General features: G+C 33.6%; 1 long non-coding RNA gene and 1 other non-coding gene across 3 annotated transcripts; both read left to right on the top strand.

Moving 5' to 3' along the window:
* Positions 1-1196: 1196 nt before the first annotated feature.
* Positions 1197-18457, top strand: LOC120226237. 2 transcript variants are annotated; one of them, XR_005526976.1, is made up of 5 exons: positions 1197-1300; positions 11015-11187; positions 16072-16196; positions 17348-17400; positions 18293-18457. It is a non-coding gene; the product is annotated as an uncharacterized LOC120226237 (long non-coding RNA). The 2 variants fall into 2 exon arrangements; XR_005526975.1 differs by lacking the exon at positions 11015-11187.
* LOC120226238 lies at positions 10436-10540 on the top strand. Its single transcript, XR_005526977.1, has one exon. It is a non-coding gene; the product is annotated as a U6 spliceosomal RNA (small nuclear RNA).
* Positions 18458-23178: the final 4721 nt, after the last annotated feature.

The following is a 23178-nucleotide window of genomic DNA, read 5'->3' as shown; positions in this document are numbered from 1 at the left end:
TAATAAAATAACAATTTCTTCTGTATATATTCAATACGGAAATTAATGTGAATCATTAAAGATATATTACATATGAAAGAAACCTTTCACATTCTGTTGGTATGAATAAACATTAGAATCTAGTTGGTTCAAAACCCTATTTATTTGCTCTATTAATTGAGTATTGGCAAATATTTAAGAAATCTGTTTTTATATGTTCCTAATTACATATCAGAAAAAATAAATAATTTTATTATTATAGTAATAAAATAAAGAAAAAATATGGCCCTAATTACATATCAGAAACAAGAAATGATTTTATTATTATAGTATTAAAATAAAGAAAAATTTAAAAAATATTGGATATATTTAAAATATATGTCAGTACTTGTGTACTCTTTCAATCTTATTTCTAGAAGGTATCAAGTACTGTTAATAAAAACAGTAAATAGTAAATCACTGAAAAGAGACAGAAAAGTTAGTAGATATCTATTAAGTGAGAAGTCATGTATCACATTACTGTACAAACAGGAAAATCTTTTAAAAACAATGGCAAAATACAAAAATATTTCAATATAATAATACTTAAAATCACCAAATAACAAAATAGTTCTAAACTGAAATAACAGCAATAGCAAAATTATCTAATATTTATTTGCCACTAAAGATTTTCTAAACATTTTCCTTGTATTATCATTTAATCATCACAACAGTCCTAACATGTCATCTATGTTTAACTGTACATAGAGAAGTTAAGCTAACAAGAGGAAATTTTCAAAAATAATAGTAAAAGCAGGCTTTCAATCTGAATTTAAATCTCACAGGATACTAGGATTTGGAACAAGATTTTGTGGCATAATTGTTTTGGGATTTGGGTAATTTGTTCTTTAACACCTCAGCTTCAGTTTCTTCACACATCATTCTTTTATCTGCAAAAATGTATAGTTCTGTAAAAGTTACACAAAGTTACATCACATATGTAAAGTTTCTACTCTACAGTTTAAGAAAAGCAATTGTTCAATGCATAACTGCTTGGCTCCATTAGTCTCAAAAAAACCTGTTGTGCTACTACTCTTCCCTCTGTCGATAGCCTTTAGTGTATCTCTTCATAAATACTGCACTCTGGTTAGTAAGTCACATGAGTTGTATTTGCAGCAATATGCTATAGAGAACAAAAATAAGGAAACTGAAAATACGCATTTGAATCCTATCAAGAATATAAAAAACTGAACTCAAAGCAGAATGGAAAAATAACATCTCACATCCAAATACCACTAACTGTAAAAAGCATCAGAAAAAATGAATTATGCCTGGAGAAAAGGTAAGGATTCATCTATTTATCTGTCTATGATACTATTAAGGGATCAGCTCTAGCTAATAGGGTATTTGACAAAATATTTCATGTTTTCCCCTTATATTTATGTATGTCATCAAGAAATACTTCTATAACTCCTATTTTTTTTTTTACTATTCAGTTAATCAGTTTACAGTACCTTAAATTCTGTTAAGAATTGAATAGAATAAGAGAAAACTGATATACCTAGTGTCAAATAAATCATATAATGGTGAGTATAAAGACCACTAGAAAATTGTTTCATACATGGTTTCTGAAAGTAGTGAATATTAATAGCAGGCAAATTGTTTTTGCGATGTTTTACTTTGATACTGATCTTTAAAAAACATTTTGAGAGAGAGAGTGCAAGTGGGGGATAAGGGAAGAAGGAGGAGGAGAGCAAGAATCACAAGCAAGCTCTATCCTCAGCACAGAGCCAGACACGGGGCCTGATCTCATGACTGTGAGATGGTGCCTGACACCGCTGTGAGATCATGAGCTGAGCCAAGGGTCTGTTGCTTAACTGGATGATCCACCCAAGTGCTGTACATTGATACTTTTTAAAAACAGTCATCCTTATATGTACAAAACGAGATTTCAGTGAATAAGAGTTGGAGATCAAATGATGTAATACTTACAAATCCATTAAAAAATCATGCTTGTACATTATTAAAATACCCTAGTCTAAATTAGAGTGACTTAGTTTGGTTAACTAGTAATCAGGTGAGTGGGGTTTAAGTCTAAGGTTAGTTTAGACAAGTAAACATTGAGTTTCAGTGTTTCTCAGTAGCATAAAGGCACTGAACCAAATTCTAATATCCCAACAGTTAAACTGTATGGTTTTAAAGTTCATTTGGGGCACCTGGGTGGCTCAGTCGTTTAAGCGCCCTACTTTTGCTCAGGTCATGATATAGCAGTCTGTGGATTCGAGCCCCGCATCAGGTTCTGTGCTGGCAGCTCAGAGCCTGGAGCCTGTTTCAGTCTGTCTGTCTGTCTGTGTCTGTCTTTCTCTCTGCTCCTCCCCCACTCGTGCTCTGTCTCAAAAATAAACTAGAAAAAAAATTTTTAAACTCATTAATAAACTGAAAAAAATATTTTTAGTAATGGCAATTCATACAGACCAACATCAATATTGCATTTTATGTGCTATTTTAATCGATGGTAATATAAAATATTACAAGTGTCAGAGATATAAAATGAAGATAAGTGATTTCTTGTAATCCTTCATAATGCTCATGTCAACCACTGGGAATTATAAAACAAGTAGGAGTAAATACATTATTTCTGACAAAGAAACGTTTCAAATACCAGATATTTTGCAGCTCTGGCATTTCAGAAAACTGATACTCAAGATTATAGTTTTAAATGCCAGCATGTTATTACTTTATGTGCTATGTGAATCTGGTTGCATGCATCCAAAAAAATTATGGAATTCAGCTTATCTTAAAACAGAGCATAATAAAATAATTATGTTAAAATTAAATTAAGAGGACTCTATGCTCCATGTTAGCACAAATATAGGGAAATACACTTTTCATTCATAATAATTTTAATATTTTAAATATTTTAATCATATGATTTTACTCTAATTCAAATACATTTATGCATATTTACTGTCTTATTGTGAAGGCTATACATCTGAGGACAATAGAAAGAATTCAGAATCGAGGTGTTACGTTATAGTATATGTATTGCCGAAGCGAACACAGGTGTTACGCTATAGAAAAATAACTAATAAACTAAATTTTCTGCAGTAGATTCAAATGAACAATTCTACAGTATATTAACGATAGTCACTAAAATCTCACTATAAAATTGTATATTTGATTTGAAAAATAAACTGTAGATTTTAAATGTTATTCTTCCAGTGTTTCTTCCAAAATTTATTCTTCCAAAATTTATGATGGATTTAGCATACAATAGTCATGATACACAGAAATACTTATTAAATATTATATTGAACTTTTATTATAAAAGGATATAACTAATATTTTGTTTTACTTTTATGAAATGTAAGTTTAATGAAAGCTGATGGCATATGCAATAATAAACATTAGCATAATTTAGACAAGTCTATGTAAATAGAGTGTATATGTTTGTGTAATGTATATGTTAATGCATATGTAAGTACATATATGTGTTCTATTTCAGAAATGCTACATTAGAATTTTAGGTTGTTTCCTTGGAACTCTTTATTCTAGACATATATAAGTATCTCTAAAAATATTAAAGCATATTTAATCGACTTCTGACTCAGGAGGTAAAGATTTTCTACAGAAATTTCTAGTAAGCTAATAAGTACATACAGAGTAGATAAATCTGTCACCACTTAACAAGATAATACTTCTGAGAATAAATTATGTTTAAGTACTATCCATAATTTCTTTAGAAGTCCATGATGTGGCACCCTTAACATCATTTGTTTTTGTGACCGAGTTACTTTTCTCAGGACATGTGTTTGTTAAAATAATTCAAGACAAGCTGACAAATAGGAAGTGTGACAAAGTTTAAAAATACTTTATGTAAAATTCCTTCTCACTCTTTCTCTTCTTCTCTTTGTATGCATGCACATACTTCTCTGTCATTCTATCTCCAACCCCCATTATTTTTTTATAATAATTGTTATGGTTTGGTAAAGTCAGGGTTTGCTCTGTCTAGGAAATTACAACCTTGAACTCCAAAAGAATCAGGGTGACACATCTGAATTCCAGGAGCACATTCTAGTTTTCCTAATTTGATAATTATCAAATACAGTTTGATTTAAACAAATATTCTGAAACTCAGGAAAGGCAGATACATTATATTTATACAAATATATTTCATACAAATGTTATATTTCACACTAAATAAACCACCTGTTACAAATACTTTCCATATCAACAAAATACATCTAAAATTATCAATAAAATATCAAAATATGAAAATAATAATTATACAAAAATAACAGAGTAAAAAACTGTAGGGTAATACCAAAATATTACTAGTATGGATATTTAGAAATCAATGAAAGAATCACTAATTAGGGAAATAAAAGTTTGAAATAAGAGTCACTACCAATAACATATGCTTTAATTCACCAGGAAAATTTGATGATTCTAATCTTTTATGCACCTAATTAAAAATATCTCAAAAATATAAAGCAAAAATTGACTGAAGTAAAGGGAGACCTAGTTCCACCATCCTACTGGAAAATTTTAACTCATTTCTCTCTGTAAATGATAGACATTAAATATCAGTAAAAATTTTAAAAGTTCAACATAAGGAACACCTAAACATACTAGATAAATCATGTAATTTTACATCTAATAACTAAGAAAATATATACCCTTTTCTCTACCATGCAAGGTCCACTCATGAAAACTGATCTCATTCAAATTTCTAAAGCAAGTCTCAAGAAATGAAAAAAAATCATTTGTTAAATTAAGTTAAAAGTAAAGAATACACATAATGTAGGAATATTCCAATTGCTTAGAAATTAATAACTATTCCTTTAAAAGTATAGAACAAAATGTTTTTAATAAAAGTAGAAAGATAAAATGATAAAATTATATAATAAAACTTGTGGATCTAATTAAAATTATAGTAGAGAACTTTCTATAATGAAACTTAGCAAGTTAGAAAAACTAAAACAGAATGTAATAAAATATCAAAGGACAAAGAAGAAATTATAAAAATAAAATTAAATATATATGATCAACATATCAACCAAATTGAGCTTCACAAAATAAGATTCATAAGCCTTTAAGATTTACAAACTAAGATCGATGAAGAAAGAGAGAAGGCAGAAAACAGACCATGTTAGGAAACTAAAATATGTGTGAAAACAGTAGACAGCAATATTTAAAAAATTACAGAAAAATTGTGAAATCTTTATCCCAATACATTTGAAAACTTATGCTTCCAAAAAAACATATTTGCCACAACTGACTCAGAAAAAAAAACTTAAATAGTACTCTACCATCACAAAAATCAATATGGTTTTAAAAAATCATCTTACATAAAAGGGCAGGTCTAGGCAGTCTTAACTACTAACATTCAAGGGACAAATAAATCAAATTTACCACAATTATTACAAAATCCAGAAAGAGAACACATCTATGTTACTTTAACCAAATCTCTTTTTTTTTTTGCTCTTTATTTTTATTTTTATTTTTAACAAATAGTTTATTGTCAAATTAGTTTCCACATAACACTCAGTGCTCATCCCCACAAGTGCCCTCCTCCATGCCCATCCCCCCTCCCCCCCACATCCATCAGTCCTCAGTTTTTGTCAGCATTCAAGAGTCTCTCATGGTTTGCCTCTCTCCCTTTCCCCCACCATTTCCGCCCTTCTTCTCCCCCTTGTTCCTCCGTCAAGTTCCTCCTAATCCTCCTATACGTGCAAACATATGATATTTGTCCTTCTCTGCCTGACTTATTTCGCTCAGCATAACACCCTCAAGGTCCATCCATGTTGCTACACATGGCCAGATTTCATTGTTTCTCATTGCCATGTAGTATTCCATGGTATAGATAAACCACATCTTCTTGATCCATTCATCTGTTGATGGACACTTAGGCTCTTTCCATGTTTTAGCTATTGTGGAGAGTGCTGCTATGAACATTGGGGTACATGTGCTCCTATGCCTCAGCATTTCTGTATCCCTTGGGTAAATTCCTAGCAGTGCTATTGCTGGGTCATAAGGGAGTTCTATTGTTAGTTTCCTGAGGAACCTCCACACTGTTTTCCAGAGGGGCTGTACCAGTTTACATTCCCACCAACAGTGTAGGAGGGTGCCCGTTTCTCCACATCCTCGCCAGCATCTAGAGTTCTCTGATTTGCTCATTTTAGCCACTCTGACTGGCGTGAGGTGGTATCTCAGTGTGGTTTTGATTTGTATTTCCCTGATGAGGAGGGATGCTGAGCATCGTTTCATGTGTCTGTTGGCCATCTGGATGTCCTCTTTGGAGAAGTGTCTGTTCATGTCTTCTGCCCATTTCTTCACTGGGTTGTTTGTTTTTCGGGCGTGTAGTTTGGTGAGTTCCTTATAGATTCTGGATATTAACCCTTTATCTGATATGTCATTTGCAACTATCTTTTCCCATTCCGTTGGTTGCCTATTAATTTTCTGGGTTGTTTCCTTGGCTGTGCAGAAGCTTTTAATCTTGATGAGGTCCCAACAGTTTATTTTTGCTCTTGATTCCCTTGCTTTTGGGGATGTGTCAAGTAAGAAGTTGCTGCGGTGGAGGTCAAGGAGGTTGTTTCCTGCTTTCTCCTCTAGGGTGTTGATAGTTTCCTGTCTCACGTTCAGGTCCTTTATCCATTTTGAGTTGATTTTTGTGCATGGTGTGAGAAAATGATCTAGTTTCATTCTTCTGCATGTTGCTGTCCAGTTCTCCCAACACCATCTGTTAAAAAGGCTGTCTTTTTTCCATTGGATATTCTTTCCTGCTTTGTCAAAGATCAGTTGGCTGTATACTTTTGGGTCCACTTCTGAGTTCTCAATTCTGTTCCATTGGTCTATGTGTCTGTTTTTGTGCCAATACCATACTGTCTTGAGGATGACAGCTTTGTAGTAGAGGCTGAAGTCTGGGATGGTGATACCTCCCGTTTTGGTTTTATTTTTCAGTATTACTTTGGCTATTCGGGGTCTTTTGTGGTTCCATACAAATTTTTGGATAGTTTGTTCTAGTTTTGAGAAGTATGCTGGTGCAATTTTGATTGGAATTGCATTGAATGTGTAGAGTGCTTTAGGTAGTAATGACATCTTAACTATATTTATTCTTCCTATCCATGAGCATGGAATGTTTTTCCATTTCTTTGTGTCTTCTTCAATTTCCTTCATAAGTTTTCTATAGTTTTCATCATACAGATCTCTTGTATCCTTGGTTAGGTTTATTCCGAGGTATTTTATGGTTTTTTGTGCAATTGTGAATGGGATCAGTTTCTTGATTTCTCTTTCTGTTGCTTCATTATTGGTGTATAAAAATGCAACCGATTTCTGTACGTTGATTTTGTACCCTGCAACTTGGCTGAATTCTTGGATCAGTTCTAGTAGGCTTCTGGTGGAGTCTGTCGGGTTTTCTATGTAGAGTATCATGTCATCTGCGAAGAGTGAAAGTTTGACTTCCTCTTTGCCAATTCTGATGCCTTTGATTTCCTTTTGTTGTCTGATGGCTGATGCTAGGACTTCCAGCACTATGTTAAACAACAGTGGTGAGAGTGGACATCCCTGTCGTGTTCCTGATCTCAGGGGGAAAGCTCTCAGTTTTTCCCCGTTGAGGATGATGTTAGCTGAAGGCTTCTCATAGATGGCTTTGATGATGTTTAAGTAGGTTCCTTCTATCCCAACTTTCTCGAGAGTCTTTATTAAGAAGGGATGCTGTATTTTGTCAAATGCTTTTTCTGCATCTATTGACAGGATCATATGGTTTTTATCTTTTCTTTTATTGATATGATGTATCACATTGATTGATTTGCGAATGTTGAACCAGCCCTGTAACCCAGGAATGAATCCCACTTGATCTTGGTGGATGATTCTTTTGATATGCTGCTGGATTCGATTTGCAAGGATCTTGTTGAGAATTTTTGCATCCGTATTCATCAAGGATATTGGCCTATAGTTCTCTTTTTTTGCTGGATCTCTGTCTGGCTTGGGAATCAGAGTGATGCTGGCTTCATAAAATGAGTCCGGGAGTTTTCCTTCGACTTCTATTTTTTGGAATAGCTTGAGAAGAATTGGGATTAATTCTGTTTTAAATGTCTGGTAGAATTCCCCAGGGAAACCATCAGGTCCAGGGCTCTTATTTGTTGGGAGATTTTTGATCACTGATTCGATTTCTTCACTCGTTATGGGTCTGTTCAGGTTTTCTATTTCTTCCCGTGTGAATTTTGGTAGTGAGTGTGTGTTTAGGAATTTGTCCATTTCTTCTAAGTTGTCCAATTTGTTGGCATATAATTTTTCATAGTATTCCCTGATAATTGCTTGTATTTCTGAGGGGTTGGTTGTAATAAGTCCATTTTCATTCATAATTTTGTCTATTTGGGTGCTCTCTCTTTTCTTTTTGATAAGTCTGGCTAGAGGTTTGTCAATTTTGTTTACTTTTTCAAAAAACCAACTCTTGGTTTCATTGATCTGTTCAATTGTTTCTTTGGTCTCTATGTTGTTTATTTCTGCTCTAATTTTTACTATTTCTCTTCTTCTACTGGGTTTAGGGCGTTCTTGTTGCTCTGCCTCTAGCTCCTTTAACTTTAACCAAATCTCTTAACCAAGACTAATAAAGATAATTTTAAAGGTAGAATTATAAGCAAATATCACATATAAACATAGATGCAAATATCTTAAATATCTTCACACCAAATTAAGAACAAATTAAGGTGATAATATACCTTGAATAATTTCAACTTACCACAGGAATTTGTTGTATTTTAGTAATAGAAAAAATAATATAAACTGACTAATTTATATATGAGAAAATCAAGGAATTATCCCAATGGTTACCAAAATGGGTATTAAGGACTCAGAACCTGCTGATTATGTTAAAAACATCTTACCAAAATAAACAGAAAATGGAGTGGTCTCAATGTGACAATTATTAACTATTATATAACTGGAAAAATACATAATATAAATATTTAAAGTATTTATTTTATGACCAGAATCAAGCTAAAGGCATCCATTCTTACTGATGTCATTTCCTATTCTGCTTGAGACACTGTCCAATGCGATAAGTTGAAGAAAATTATTACGGGGATAGGAAAAAACAAGTCAGATCCATTTTACAGATGACATGGTAGAAAGAATCTACAAGTAGATTTGTAGAAATTTTAGATTGTGCAAATTATTAAAATTAACAACGGACATTTGTTTCTATACAAAATTAATATTTTATTGTACTTTTATGTTAAAACTACAAGTATTTCTAATATTTAATTAAAATATATCACTTAACATAGAGTCAAAAACTCTAATGTACCTAAGGGGTAAAATGTAAAACATACAAAAGTGTAAAATTGTTACAGAGCAAAATGCATTTATAATATTTATATATATATAGTTTATATTTTATGTCTAATTTATAGTATACATGAAATGTACTGATATAATTAGATAGAGATTAATAAATCAAGAAGAGATAGCACATACTCATAAATTAGAAAATTCAATATCACAAGATCCCACATTTATAAAAAATGAAATATAAATTCAATTTAATCCTAATAAAAATTTCAATAGGTTTTGGTGGAAATTAATAAACATAAATATTAAGTCATAAAATGCCAAGAATAATGAAGGGATTTCCAAACAGTAAGACTTATTTGCCAGATACTATCAAGTATTATTAAATTTTTTTTTTTAATTTTTAAATTTATTTCTGAGAGAGAGAGAGAGACAGCATGAGTAGGGGAAGGTCAGAAAGAGAGGGAGATACAGAATCTGAAGCAGGCTCCAGGCTTGAGCTAGTTGTCAGCACAGAGCCCAATGCGGGGCTTAGACCCATGAACCGAGAGATCATGACCCCAGCCGAAGTCAGAGGCTTAACTGACAGAGCCACCCAGGCGCCCCATATTTTTAAAGATGCCATATATGTCAGTGTTATATGACAGCACTTTAATCAATGATATTTTCAACCCATATGACTGCAGAATTCAGGGCTGAGATTATATATAGGATTCCTATAAACTTACAAAAAACCCATAAAGTATCCAGATGATAAATGGACATACACAGAGACAATTTACAAAGAAAAAGCCCAATAATTATTGTTATGGTATCATGTATTTAAATGTCAAATACATGTAAAATGAAAGTATAATTTTCAGGAATTCACACATATGTGATGACTTTCTAAAGAAAGAAAAAAGATAAAACAAAATTGAAGCTAGTAGTCCTCTAGACAGAAGAAGAGGATGTTGATTTTTGTCAGTGAAAGGACACTGGAAATTCTATGAAGACCAGAAAGTTCTGGATTAAAGGTGATTAGCGGGCTCACAGATATTTTTTTTTTTCTTTTTACTTATGTGTCAAATGTTTCATATATGTTTTTATGATATATTTTATATAAAATGCACAATTTAAGGAACATCATGGTAAATTATAAAAAAATTAAAAAGAATGCAGTATAAAAATTTCCAGAGAGATCTTGCTTCAGCAGCACATTAACACTAAAAGTGGAACGGCACAGAGAAGATTAGCATGGTCCCTGGACAAGGATGACGCGAAACATTTTCACTCATAACAAACACCATAAATAGTATCACAAGATTATCTACAAGGAATAACAATTGGGTTCACATCAGACTTACCCAGTGCAATCCTTAAGGTTACTAAATCAATACTAACCAAAACAGTCAGAACCTAGACTCATTCTCAACCACAGTAGTATATACTATGGAGAGCTAAATAAAATGATTTTCAGAAATGCAAGCACTAAAAACCTACCATGTAATGACATTCTAAGAGTGAATTACTCTTTAGTGTATTCTTGCACACTAATACATTCATCAGTAAAGACTTAAAAGGAAATAATGATCAGAAAGAAAACTGGTAAAATGTATAGTTAATTCTAATAATTATCAACTAAAAACAAAACCCAACAAAACAAAATTGGACCTTTCTCTGATTTTTTGTTCTGAATTGAAATAAATTTGATTCAAGAAAGAGTTAGGTGGTCCCAATTTAGTGGCTTCTTTTATGGCACAATATGTATTTTTTACTGCAGGTTCTGCCAGAGTCTTTCATTGGTGATATAGAAAGATTGTTCAAATAAAACACACACAGCAATTGTGTGTGTGTGTCTGTGCACACACTATAGATCCAACAAATCCTAAAGAGAAGTAGACATAAGTAGAACACTCCTTATCCTTCATACCAAGGTGATCTCACTAAGCTTCAGTAAGTACATGAAATATTTTTAATATTTGAAATCTAAATGCTACATGGGAAGATGAAGGGTTCTGTTGATCAAATTCTGTATCATCATTTTAATCATCATCCTTCCTTGCTTGGTTTTAGGATACACAGATTGATTATTAATGTAGTTTTGACTGTTGTGCTCACTCAGAAGATCACAACTAGGGTTAAAAAAATAAGAATCTTCATTTTTTATTTCAGAAATTTCAAGGTATTATTTTGAGAATTCAGGCCTTCTCTAGGGCCAAGTAAGATGTATCTCACATCAAATTTATTGCACATGTGGCCTCTGGCATTAAGGGGAAGATAAGGTCCAGCAAGTCCACTGTATGAGATTTCCTTTGAAGTATTAGGTATCAGGTATTGGTAAATGGAAATCTGAATTATTTTTCTAGATGCTTTTCCTTTAATTCTTTCCCTCATGATGCTAGGACTCTGTTATTTAAGACTGCAACATGAAAATAAGAGCCAAAAATATATTCTGGTTGTTTTGGAGCAATGAATTTGAACTAAGGCCCAGCTTAGTTAAACATAAGGAAAATATGAAGACAGATAAAAATTCTGAGAAAGATAATAAAGCCCACTTTATATTAAATTCTGAACACTAAGGGAATGTGCCAACTGGAACTGAACTCATACCATAGAATAAATGTTGCATTATTGAATATCTGCTTATATATTTGTATCTTGTGACTATAATTTTGCTGTCATGTAACTATGCCTCCATATGCTTAATAAAAAATCATCTCACTTGGAAGATGAGCCAGTATTGAGCTGTTGCACATAGAAGCTAGAGTGTAGGTTGACACAAAGAAAGGGATTATGAAGTTTAAATCTGAGTTAAAAGAGGGAAGCTTCTCTTCTGCCCTCAGCCCTCCCCATGTTTTCTACCCACGTAATTTTTTCAAATTCTTGCCAAAATTATTTTAAATTGATTCTTGATTTCCTTATCTAGTAATCTATGTATGTAATGCTTACTGGACATAATCCTGTATAGGAGGAGGGGTCAGTGGCAGAATACATTAATTCTGATAAATATGCTCTAGAAAATTTTTCCAATTCTTCTCTGGTCATGACATTGCCATGACTGTTGATTACCCCATGAAGAAATACACTCTGCAAGCCGGGCAATTCTGTGACTCATGCTATACCACCCTGTTCTATTCCTATCTTGAAGAAAGGGCATGGCTCTCTGTATATCCAAAGGAGTCTTAGTTTCTCCTCGTTCTCCCCAAGGAGACTGCATCTTCAACTCAGCTGGGCTACTCCTTTGACACTGATTCCAATTGAGAATTTTTCAAAAATAGGATGCTTATACATTTTGATTTGATGATGCTGCCAGATTTTTTTTATGCCAATATTACTGGAAGAAAAAAAGGACAGTGGTACCACTAATTTCTAATTGCTATTCTGAGATATATGCCCAGGGCCATATCACTCTCCTTCCATTGGAACCGCTTATGATTTTATACTTCTCTAAAACCTGGACTTGATATAGGAGAAGATGTTTACTCTTGTAATCCAGATGTTTGCCTCATATTCTGCTCTATTTTCCAGGATGACCAAGAGCAGGGACATCCATTCTCTTATGAAAATCCTTTACCTCAATGTTTGAGCCCATTTATAAGATTCCAATAGGAAAAAGTATAATTTTTAATGTGGTATATATATGTATATACATACACATACAGACATATACATATATGTATGTGTGTGTATAAAGTATAGTCTATCGTCAGAAAATAAATAAAAATTTAAGTTAGCTATATCAATAAAAATGGCAATAATTAGAAGGATTTAGACATATTGCTCAGCATCCAAGAAAAGAAATGTAGCAAGAATCCATGAGGCTCTGGAATCAGGAAACAGAATGTTGAAAATTCAAGCCATAACATGATGACAGATGTTTAGGGATTATAGCTTTAGATAGTGGAACCTCATTAATATTGAATCATAAATAGATCAGTTCTTGATGAATTAGAAAACAATATACAAATGAGGTGAGTCTGTCATATAGGGTAGCATATTAAATGAAAAGACAGAAATGAGACTACCTTTTAATTATCCAAGAATGTTCTCTAACCCCTCCTACAGAGGATTTTTTTTGTATTCATGTATTGAAGGATTGACATTTAATGCTAAAACTATCCATATATGTACACATGTACCCCTATACATAACTAATTGATTACATTTTTCGTTTTCCTGCTCATTGTTGTTACATATAAACAAAACCTGAATTTCTTCTACATTTTTTGCTTCTCTAAAGTTGAAAGTTGTTGGATTTTCTTCTTTTAAGTTCCTATATAACTTTGATAATGTAGGCTTTTCAAGTACTACAAGACATGAACTAGTTATATTATTTTTTCTACAAAAAATGCTTCATGTTTGACACTGTCACATTGGTTTGATGGCTAAGTCACTTACTATTGAACTTTGGTACTTCAAGTTAAGGGAACTTAAGATTTTTTTTATAGAAGAGGTGACAGTCATTCTTAGTGGTTCTTGAAAGCTGATGAAACCACCTAAGAGACAAAAATGGGGTCTAGTTGAAGCTAACCAATTTTGAGAACTGGGGGAAGGGAGGACGGCTAAGTGGATAAACCATTATTAATATAGTTCTAAGTAGTGCTCAATTTCACAGATGTCAGAAAACCAAAACCACTACTCTGTGGGTTTACAGTGTAAGGTTTTCTAAAGTTTCTTCCTGAAGTATACAAAAAGTTTGCCTCCCAAGAAGATGGTATTAACCTAAGGCCCATAAACATCCAAAATTTTATGCAAGTTTTGTGGATATCTGCATTATATTTTTACACAAAGTTTGGTCTCTATGAGAAAGTGTTAAATCCAGAGAATATTTGAAAGTAATTCTTAAGAAACATTACTCAAATTCCCTTGGCAACATATATCTTTGTTAAGTCACAAAGAAATAATTTGCTAAATCTTGGATTATTCTTTTAAAATGAGAGGGGAATAATCATTTTAAGAAAAGAATTGCTCAAAAGCTTATTAATAATGTGGAATATATGTCTATTTCTCCTGTTTTTTTTTCAGTAATTTTAGTATTTTTGCATCATGCTCTGTCAGATCTATTTTTAATCTACTGGACAATAATTCATTAGAAATTTGGAATAATTCTGGTGTTTTGCTCTTAAATATGGCATCTGGAGAGATCTAATAATTTCTAAGAAAACACAACTTCCATTTCAAGCTTCTCCTTGTTAAATAATTCATTATGTTTTTAAATTTTTAATCATTTTTTTATTTGATAGAGAAAGCGTGCACGCTAGTGAGCAGGGAGGACCAGAGAGAGAGGGAGTGACAGGATTTCAAGTAGCCTCTGTGCTGATAGCTGGGCTCAAACTCAGGAATCATGAGATCATGAAATGAGGAGTGGGACACTTAACCAACTGAATCAACCAGGCGCCTTTCTTTGTTAAATGATTTAAATAAAACTTGTACCTACTTCAGCCTAATCTGGAGCCTACTATGTGACAGAAACAAAATTGCCTATGGAAATAAATATGTTACAAATGAACAATATTTTTAGGAGAAAATATTGAGGGGAGTCACCAGAGTAACTCCTAATTTTCCTATTAGACAAAAGTATTAGAGAAAAAATAATAGGAAATATACTCAACGTACTGAATTTGTTCAAGAATTAATTTTATGGTTCTCAAAAAGTTATAAACTAAATCTGTACGTTTGCTAAGTTATATGCAAAATGAAATAGTAGCCACAGTAATTACATTTGTAATTCCTATAGTTGGCAACAGCAAGAGAAAGAAGCTTCATGATATATAGAGAGGGTAAAAGAACATGGAATGGTGAATTTCAGCCTCAAAGTAAAGTAAGTTAAATTAAAACAATAATAAATGGGGGTGCCTGGGTGGCTCAGTGGGTTGAGCATCTGACTTCGGCTCAGGTCATGATCTCATGGTTTGTGATTTCAACCCCTGCGTTGACAGCTCAGAGCCTGGAGCCTGCTTCAGATTCTGTGTTTCCTCTTCTCTCTGCCCCTCCCAAGATCATGCTCTGTCTCTTGGTCTCTCAATGATAAATAAACGTTAAAAAAAATTAAAGAAAAATAAATGCCTGGGCATTGGAAACATAAGGTGTGGTTTTTACTGATACCAAGATTAAGCACCACACAATATGTTCGAAAATCTAATGATATATCTAAATAAAAGAACCCTTAAGACAATTTCAACATAAATCATGTCCAAAATATTTCTCTTGAATGTTCCTTGGAATTTCTACGTGAGTATGTCAAGTGATATGGATCACTACTTTTCCAAGTATGTTTTTTTAATTTTTTTAACTGAAGCACAGCTGACATACGACTTTAATTTTATATTGGGTTCAAGTGTACAACGTGATGTTTCAACACAGAATAGGGCTTTTTTGTCCTTGGCTAGCTATGATTTTTAGAAGGTGGACAATTAACAATATCTCTTCAACTTTAAATGTATGCAAAACCAGAAAAAAATGGAAAGGTGGAAATTAATGTGTACTGTTGATTCCCTGCTCAAGCTCAGATCTGGAGATATGCATGAATGAATGTTAAAAGCTGATAAAGAACAGAAAATCTAGGTAGAGAGAGTTGCCTATGATTGAGGAAAAGCAGCAATCATTTACCACCACGGTCTATGCTAGCAGTTGTTTACCACCATGTTCAGAGAGTAGGCTATGGGACATTTTTTTTTTGTTTTTGTTTTTTCTCTAACACACTGCCATGGGAAGATCACTGCAGAATCTGGGAAGAATAAAGATACAAAAGTATCATCATGCTAGCAGCAGAACTGTTGTGAGGTGCAGGTAGCAATTAATGCAGGATAATTATTATTCTCCTGACCTTTTTTCAAGGATTACATCCAAACCAGGAGAACAGCTTTAATGGGAGTCATTCCCTAAACCATCTAATGAGAGTGAAACAAAGATGATGATCAAGATTATGACCCATCAGAAGCCTTACTGTGAATTGCATGCAGGTAAAGTGTATTAAATTTTTTTAAACACTGGCTTTTTCATGTATCAATTATTTTTTTCTTTTATTCATGTTATTTCTTTATTGTTTTCTTTAGAACTTTAATAAATTCTCTGTGTGTTTATGCATAGCAGTAATCCAATCATTGTTACATTTTTTCCTATACTACTTCTAAGGACATTATAGAAGAATTTTATTTTTTTGGTTTGAATTATTTTATCTCTGATAGTTCCCTATTAGTTTCATATTGTTGTCTTACCTTCTTATTAATCATTGTTAAAAAGTAACAAAAAAGGAAAAGCTGCATGCCAATTGATTTAGTTGATTTACCAGGGAAAGTAACTTCCTCTTTGGAAAAGCAATTCACTTTGTCTTAGGTAAAGGTAAAGTACCTTAACAGAATAATGGGATAGTTGAGCATGAAAGATGAGGCCTTCTAAGCATAACCAAGATAGAAGGTGTTTACTTTACAAAAAGTCAATTTCTTTACATAAGAAACAGATTTTCTGTGGAGGGGAGGAGAGGGAAGGTGACGGTTTATGCTGGACAAAGTTATCCTAAGAGGCAAGAGTAAGACACAAATAAAGGGTCAGGGAGAAATTATCTTTTATGTGAAATAGACATCTAATTTTAGGATAGTGATATTTAGAACATAAAGTTTTTCTTGCCACCTGTATTGTTATCATCTGCTGCTCCATACCTAAAAGACATTTACACCACTAGTTTTCTTTAATGGTATTTATGGAGAATAAATGATGTTTTATTGGGAAAATGGTAATTATGAAGAAGACAGAGAAGAAATTTCAAAAGGGGGCTTCAGATGAGCAGCACTTGTGAGACAAGCTTATAAATGAACTAACCATTAATATATATCTCCTATTAATACTGAATCCTCCTGAAATTCAAAATAATATTAGTCAGAAAATTTCAAAGAAAATTTCAAAGAGAAAAATTCAAAGATGATTTAAAGAGTTCTTATTTAGACATAAATGGCATCCATTAAAGGCTGAAAGCCTAGAATCATCTGGAATATATTTTATAAAGGGCTCTTTAATTTTCAAAGAAATAGAGTTTTTATTTGTTACCTCTAATTTAATGAACTGATCTGAAAAATGACCATCAACTATATTCAGTATGTTCTGTTTATCTCTTCAGAAACTTCTCTTTCATGACGTTCCCCACCCCCCCACCCCGCAGTGAAATATACAGTAAGTAGTCCCACCCGCCCCACCCATTCAAGGTTTTACTTTCCATAGTTTTAGTTACCCTTGGTCAGCCATAGTACAGAAGCAGATGTCCTCCTCTGACTTATTGTTAGAAGATCAATAATAGCCTAATGGTATGTCACAATGCCTACACATCATTCACCACACTTCCTCTAATCATGCAGGCATTTTTTCATCTCACATCATCACAAGGATGAGGACAGTACAATAAGATATTTTGGGAGGGAATACTATAGTTGAATGTAAGTATATTCAAAACATGTATTATACTAAACCTAGCATATAACTGGATATCAACTGAACACCCTTTAACCTTTTCTAGTTACAGTTCCTAAATCTTAGAATTTATGTAGGAGGGGCTTATTTTTTTTAACATTTTCATAATAAATTGTCACAGATTGGATGGCCTAAACAACAAATTTATTTTTTCTTACTTTTGCAAGATAGAAGTATAGGATCAAGATGTCTGCAGAGTTGATTTCTTCTGAGATGTCTGTTCTTGGATTGTAGATTAACTTTTTCCCTCTGTCTTCACCTGTTTCTCCTCCTTATGTCTGTGTCTTAATATATTCTTTTAGGGTACGTTACTCATATTGGTTTGGGACCCACCTTAATGACTTCATTTAACCATAATCACCTATGTAATGTACTTGTCTCCAAATACAGACACGTTCTGAGATACTGGGGGTTAGGATTTCAACATTTGAATTTGGAGGGACACAATTCTGCCTATGAAACGGGGCATATGAAACTAGTTTATTTCACAGATTTAATCACTCAGGATCCTAAAGTGCTGGGATTGGAACTCACAGCTTCAGTAGAGGAATAGAGGAATTTTAGCAGCTGATGTGACTCTGATCTGATTATATTCTAGGACTACCATGAAGATACACTGAAATTTCTAACATCCTGAAGGAGCATGAGATCCCATTCAGCTGCAAATCTTCCTGTCATGGGATTTGCTTGCCAGCTCTAATTTTGAGTGGACACATTAAACACAATGGTGAAAATATCAATGAAAAAAATCTACTCTCCATACCACGTGTGTCTATTTCCATGTGTGCTCTGCCATAACTTACATTTCACCTTCGGTTTTAAAACATTGTTGGTTAAAATCATCTCTTGTTTTTCCTACTATCCTTCCTTGACTATGTCTTCAGCTCTTGCTCCTTAAACATTGGGATATGGAGGGACACCTCTCCCCTTTACCACATAATTCTTTTGTCAGGAATTTCAGAATTTCCTCAAAGTTTGGAGTTAATTTTTTGATATTCTCTAACTTCAACATTGATGTTTTTCATTTTATATTCTCATATGTTTGTAATTTGGGTTGGTTCTTGTATGGACTTGAAAATTTACACTTGCTCTAGGCTATTATTCCCAAGAATACCCCCTTTACAAGGATTATATCTACCTAAATGCTCTAAAGATCCCCAAAATGTTAGTATTCAGGTTCCTAATTCCTAGTTTTCCCCACTTATAATACAGTTCTCCTTGACAGTTTGAAATTTAGCAAACAAGCTTTGTGAACATGAAGTAGGTTTGAGTTAATTCAAAATCACCATCAGGGAAGAAAATTCTTGTCAATAAAATTAAAATCTATGCCAATCAACACCAGTATATATCACTTCTCTTTAACAGATTGCTTTTGAATTTCAAACATATTTTTCAATTTAAATATTAAGTATTTACAATCAAGTGCTAACTTATTTTCATTCTTACTCCCACTATTTCCCCACCTTTCTTCTTTAATCCAATAATATATGTCAACGTTGTTTTTCTTCCAAAACTTATTTTATCATTCCCTTCCCTGGTATTTTTATAATACTATTTACTTGATCTGGAATATCATTTTCTTCCATTGTATCTGCCAAACATTTTTATATCCCCCAATGTTCCTATTTAGGCAACTAGCCTTATGGCAAGTTTCCAGTCCATCTTCTACAATCTGAGTTAAAGATCTCAGTGGGCATCTACTAGAGAAATTTGAGCTCTCCTTAAGAATCAGCATTAAGTATGGACAGCAGTGTAATTCTTCCAAAGGAATTGTATTTGAACTCTTTATCAACTCCTCTAATCAGGATTGGCTCCACTGGTTAGTGAAGTCGCACAGCGTCCAGTACTTAAAAAGGCCTTGAACTTGGGGTTTCATGTTCTATTGTCATCATTTAAAACTTATTTTTGAATTTGTGTTTTGGAAATGAGTCCTATCAGACAATGCAGGATTGGAGTGGGTAGGGTTAGATTTAACTGAGAATCTTGCAGTGTCTGGGGCTGGGCAAGGTGGCAGCCTCCCTGACTCTGGCAGGTAGCTGAATGTGTTGTGCCCAAATCGCAAGTCCCAGAGACCTCCAAGGAGCCGGCACAGATGCAAATACAAAAGAGTCTTTATTACAAGCTCGAGCAGGGGCTCACCTGTCTACCAGTGTAGTGGCAGCTGGGTGAAGCAAAGAACAATAGCAAACAGGGTTTTTATGGGGTAAGGGACTGGGGTGTTACGGTGCACATGTTGTATGTATAGCATCATCACATAAGCACCAATTACATTTGTACAGAACCCATGTTAGCAGCTTTTACCATTCAGTATCTGTGAGGTGTTCATTACTTTTGGTGGGACCCAATCATGACTTTTGAGAATCCTTTGAAAATGACCAATTATGAGGTGAGTTCAAAGGGCCCACTTGGGGTTCAGGCAAGCGGTGAGAAATTGGCTAGTTTGTATAAAATAACTGTTTGCAGTTCCCAACCTTGACTCAGACCATAGGAATGTTTTTTTGATTAGCTGATCTGAGGGCGGTCCAAGGACGGCTTTAGCCTTGAACATTCTGAGGAACTGGGGCTATGTGCAGCCTGAGGTTGCTCTTAATGGAGGACTTAATTTTAGGCTCTTCAAATGGTACCTTCCAAGGGGATTTGATGGGGAACTCTTTACACACTCCCCAACCAGATACTGAGTACATCCCAGCATGGAAGCTGCAATCCCTTGGAGGTGTGCATAGGTTGGGTGGTGGGCTCTGGAGGAAAACTGATTTCCTGCCCCAAACCAGGGCCCTGCATTTTCATTTTGTACTGAGCCCTGTAAATTATATAGCAAACCATTCCTCCAATGAATACCAATTATTCTAAAGTAATAGGGGGAAAAGGAGGGGAAAAAAGTATTAGGAACTCTGTTTCTCCCACTCACACAGTTCAACATTTAAAATTAAGTAAGAGTAACGGGTAAAAGGCCACTTGACAGCCACTGTCTGTATTTTATTATTTGTTTGAATGGTTTCCATAAATGTTGTTATTCTGATAAATTGAATTAATACAATTTTGAAAGTAAGATATGTACATATCTGAATAATTAGAAAGCAAATATAAGTGCATTTTGAGAAAAGAAAAAGTTGCTTTACGTAAAAGTTATATAAAAAAGTTATTTTAAAAAGCAGATGATGTAACTGGCACATCATCCTGATGGTTAGTGAGAATGAATAAAAGACTTTTTAAGAAGATGGGTGATGTCTTTGTTATATAGCAATGATAATCAGAAAATATCTCCCAATGCTCAATAAAATTCAGAACTACATGCAGTTCTGAGCAGTAATTTTGTGAAGAGCAACAAAGTGAAGGGGGATCTTGTGCACTAGGGTGCAGATCAGTGATAACCTATGAAACTGGCATAGTACAACTGTGTTATTTCACCAGGACTAAGAACTCAACCCAAACATGCCAGATTCCTATACCACCTTTGCTGCAGAGAATAAGATAATAATGAACTATTACTTAAAATAAAGACAAACACTTAGATATGATTAAATATGTTGACAAACACTTAGATATGATTAAATATGTTATGGACACTATTACATACACCATAAAACCTATTCTGAGACAGCTACTAACAACATACAGTTAAGGAATGTAAGGCACAGAGAGGTGATTTTCACACTACCACAGAGATTACAATTGAACAGCCAGGATTTGAACTATGACTCTTCATCTCAGGACCTAAGCTCTTAACCTCTACATCTCTCTCTCTCTCTCTCTCTCTCTCTGTTGATTCTTAGTTTCCTAACAGGTGAATGCAATTTCAATATTTTTTTTTTCTTCAGACAATATCTGACTTATACTAACTAGGATATTTTTTCTCTCTTTCTTAGTCAACATGGGGAAATAGGTAGCCAGAAATGCAAAACCACTGTAGTAGGTTAGGAGTCAGTCCTTTCTTGCTCTCTCTCCCCTTCTCCCCCGCACCTCAATTGCGTGAAACAGTGTAGTCATATTTCTGATAGACTGGCAGCAATAAGACTAGATTTTTGAAACAGTTTATACTATAGTTATTTTATGTTTACTTTAGTCTGTGATCTGTATCTTTTTGAGTGATATGTTAAATGATGGTATTTGTTAAGAATTGGTCAATATAACATTTTCCAATTAGATATTTTAACTTCTATACCATTTTTATAGTACGTTGTCCAAAAAACGGTGAAGGTATTCCAGATTAGACTTTGCAATTACTATTGTACTGAGATTGTTCTGAGGACTCCACAGCATACATTTTTCAGGTATTTATTAGATAGATGCCATTAGAGAAGACAGAAAAAAACAAAGGCAGAGACAGACATGGCAAACATGTCTGTATTTACCTATGAATTTTAGTTTTCAGTGACTCTGACGATTAAAATAATGAAAGACTAGTGTCACTGCCTATTTTTTTTAAAGTTTATTCATAAATTAATTTTACTTACCTTGGAGCTAAAGAGTCATTGTTTCTAGTCAAGACAGGCAATAAAAGGGTCACAAGGGATAGGAAACTGCAGAATGTAAATTATTTTTGTAACTGACTAAAAATTAAGACATAGATTTTCATATTAAAATACTAGAATATATTAAACACTATGTGTCAGGAAATATGTTAAGACAGCACTTTGTCAGCTTAGATTGTCTTAATATATTTTCTTGTCCTACCCTAAAAGTACACTCCACCATTCTGTTCTTTATTTCTCCCTGCTCTGACTTCATTAAAATAATCATATATTCCTTTTCTTTGACTCTGTTTTCATAAAAATAAATGATGGTTAATTAATCATCCCTTTCTCCCTACCTTTCAGGAGTCACCCTACCTTAGCACTCAACCAACCTTCATTCTGTTGACTAAATTCATTAAGAACAGCTCTGCTTCTCTTTGGAGAGGTGTGTGAGAAGTCTTCAACTTCTTCAACTGAGGTGTGCCCTCTGAACCTTATTCAAATGGCCTGGGGATCTCATTGGTGGATGTAGATGAATAGCCATGGCCTTTGCAGTATGAGATCTTGATATTCCATTGGATATATTTAGCTTTACCTTTTACTGCAAGAGATGATGAAGCTGAATGCAATCCTCCCTATGCATGTTGAACAACATAACATGCCCTACTTTTTTTTTTTTTTTTAAGCTGCTGATTTCAATAAGTCCAGCAGAGCAATTAGGCATGAGCTTCTAGCTTTAACTTGTTAGTGCAAAGTAGACAACACTGAATAAACTACCCCTGCTTCCATTTGAGATTAGCAGTGAGGACAGGAATAGTAAATATTCAACCTTAATGCATGTGGTTGTCCCAAGACGTACGAATCAGGGTCATATGTGGTCTCATATGAATTCTAGGTTTATAAACTATGTATGAGACCCAAATATAAGTTTTTCCAAGAAAAGGTGTCAGATTTTATTAAAACACAAAAAGAACTGATGGCTCACTCTTATTATTGTGAAAATATGCCAATTCCTTAAGTCGAGTTAGTT

The sequence above is a fragment of the Hyaena hyaena genome, unplaced genomic scaffold, assembly GCF_003009895.1.
Source record: "Hyaena hyaena isolate Hyena2069 unplaced genomic scaffold, ASM300989v1 scaffold_1633, whole genome shotgun sequence".
Lineage (NCBI taxonomy): Eukaryota > Metazoa > Chordata > Mammalia > Carnivora > Hyaenidae > Hyaena > Hyaena hyaena.
This window is presented reverse-complemented; position numbering and strand designations above follow the sequence as displayed.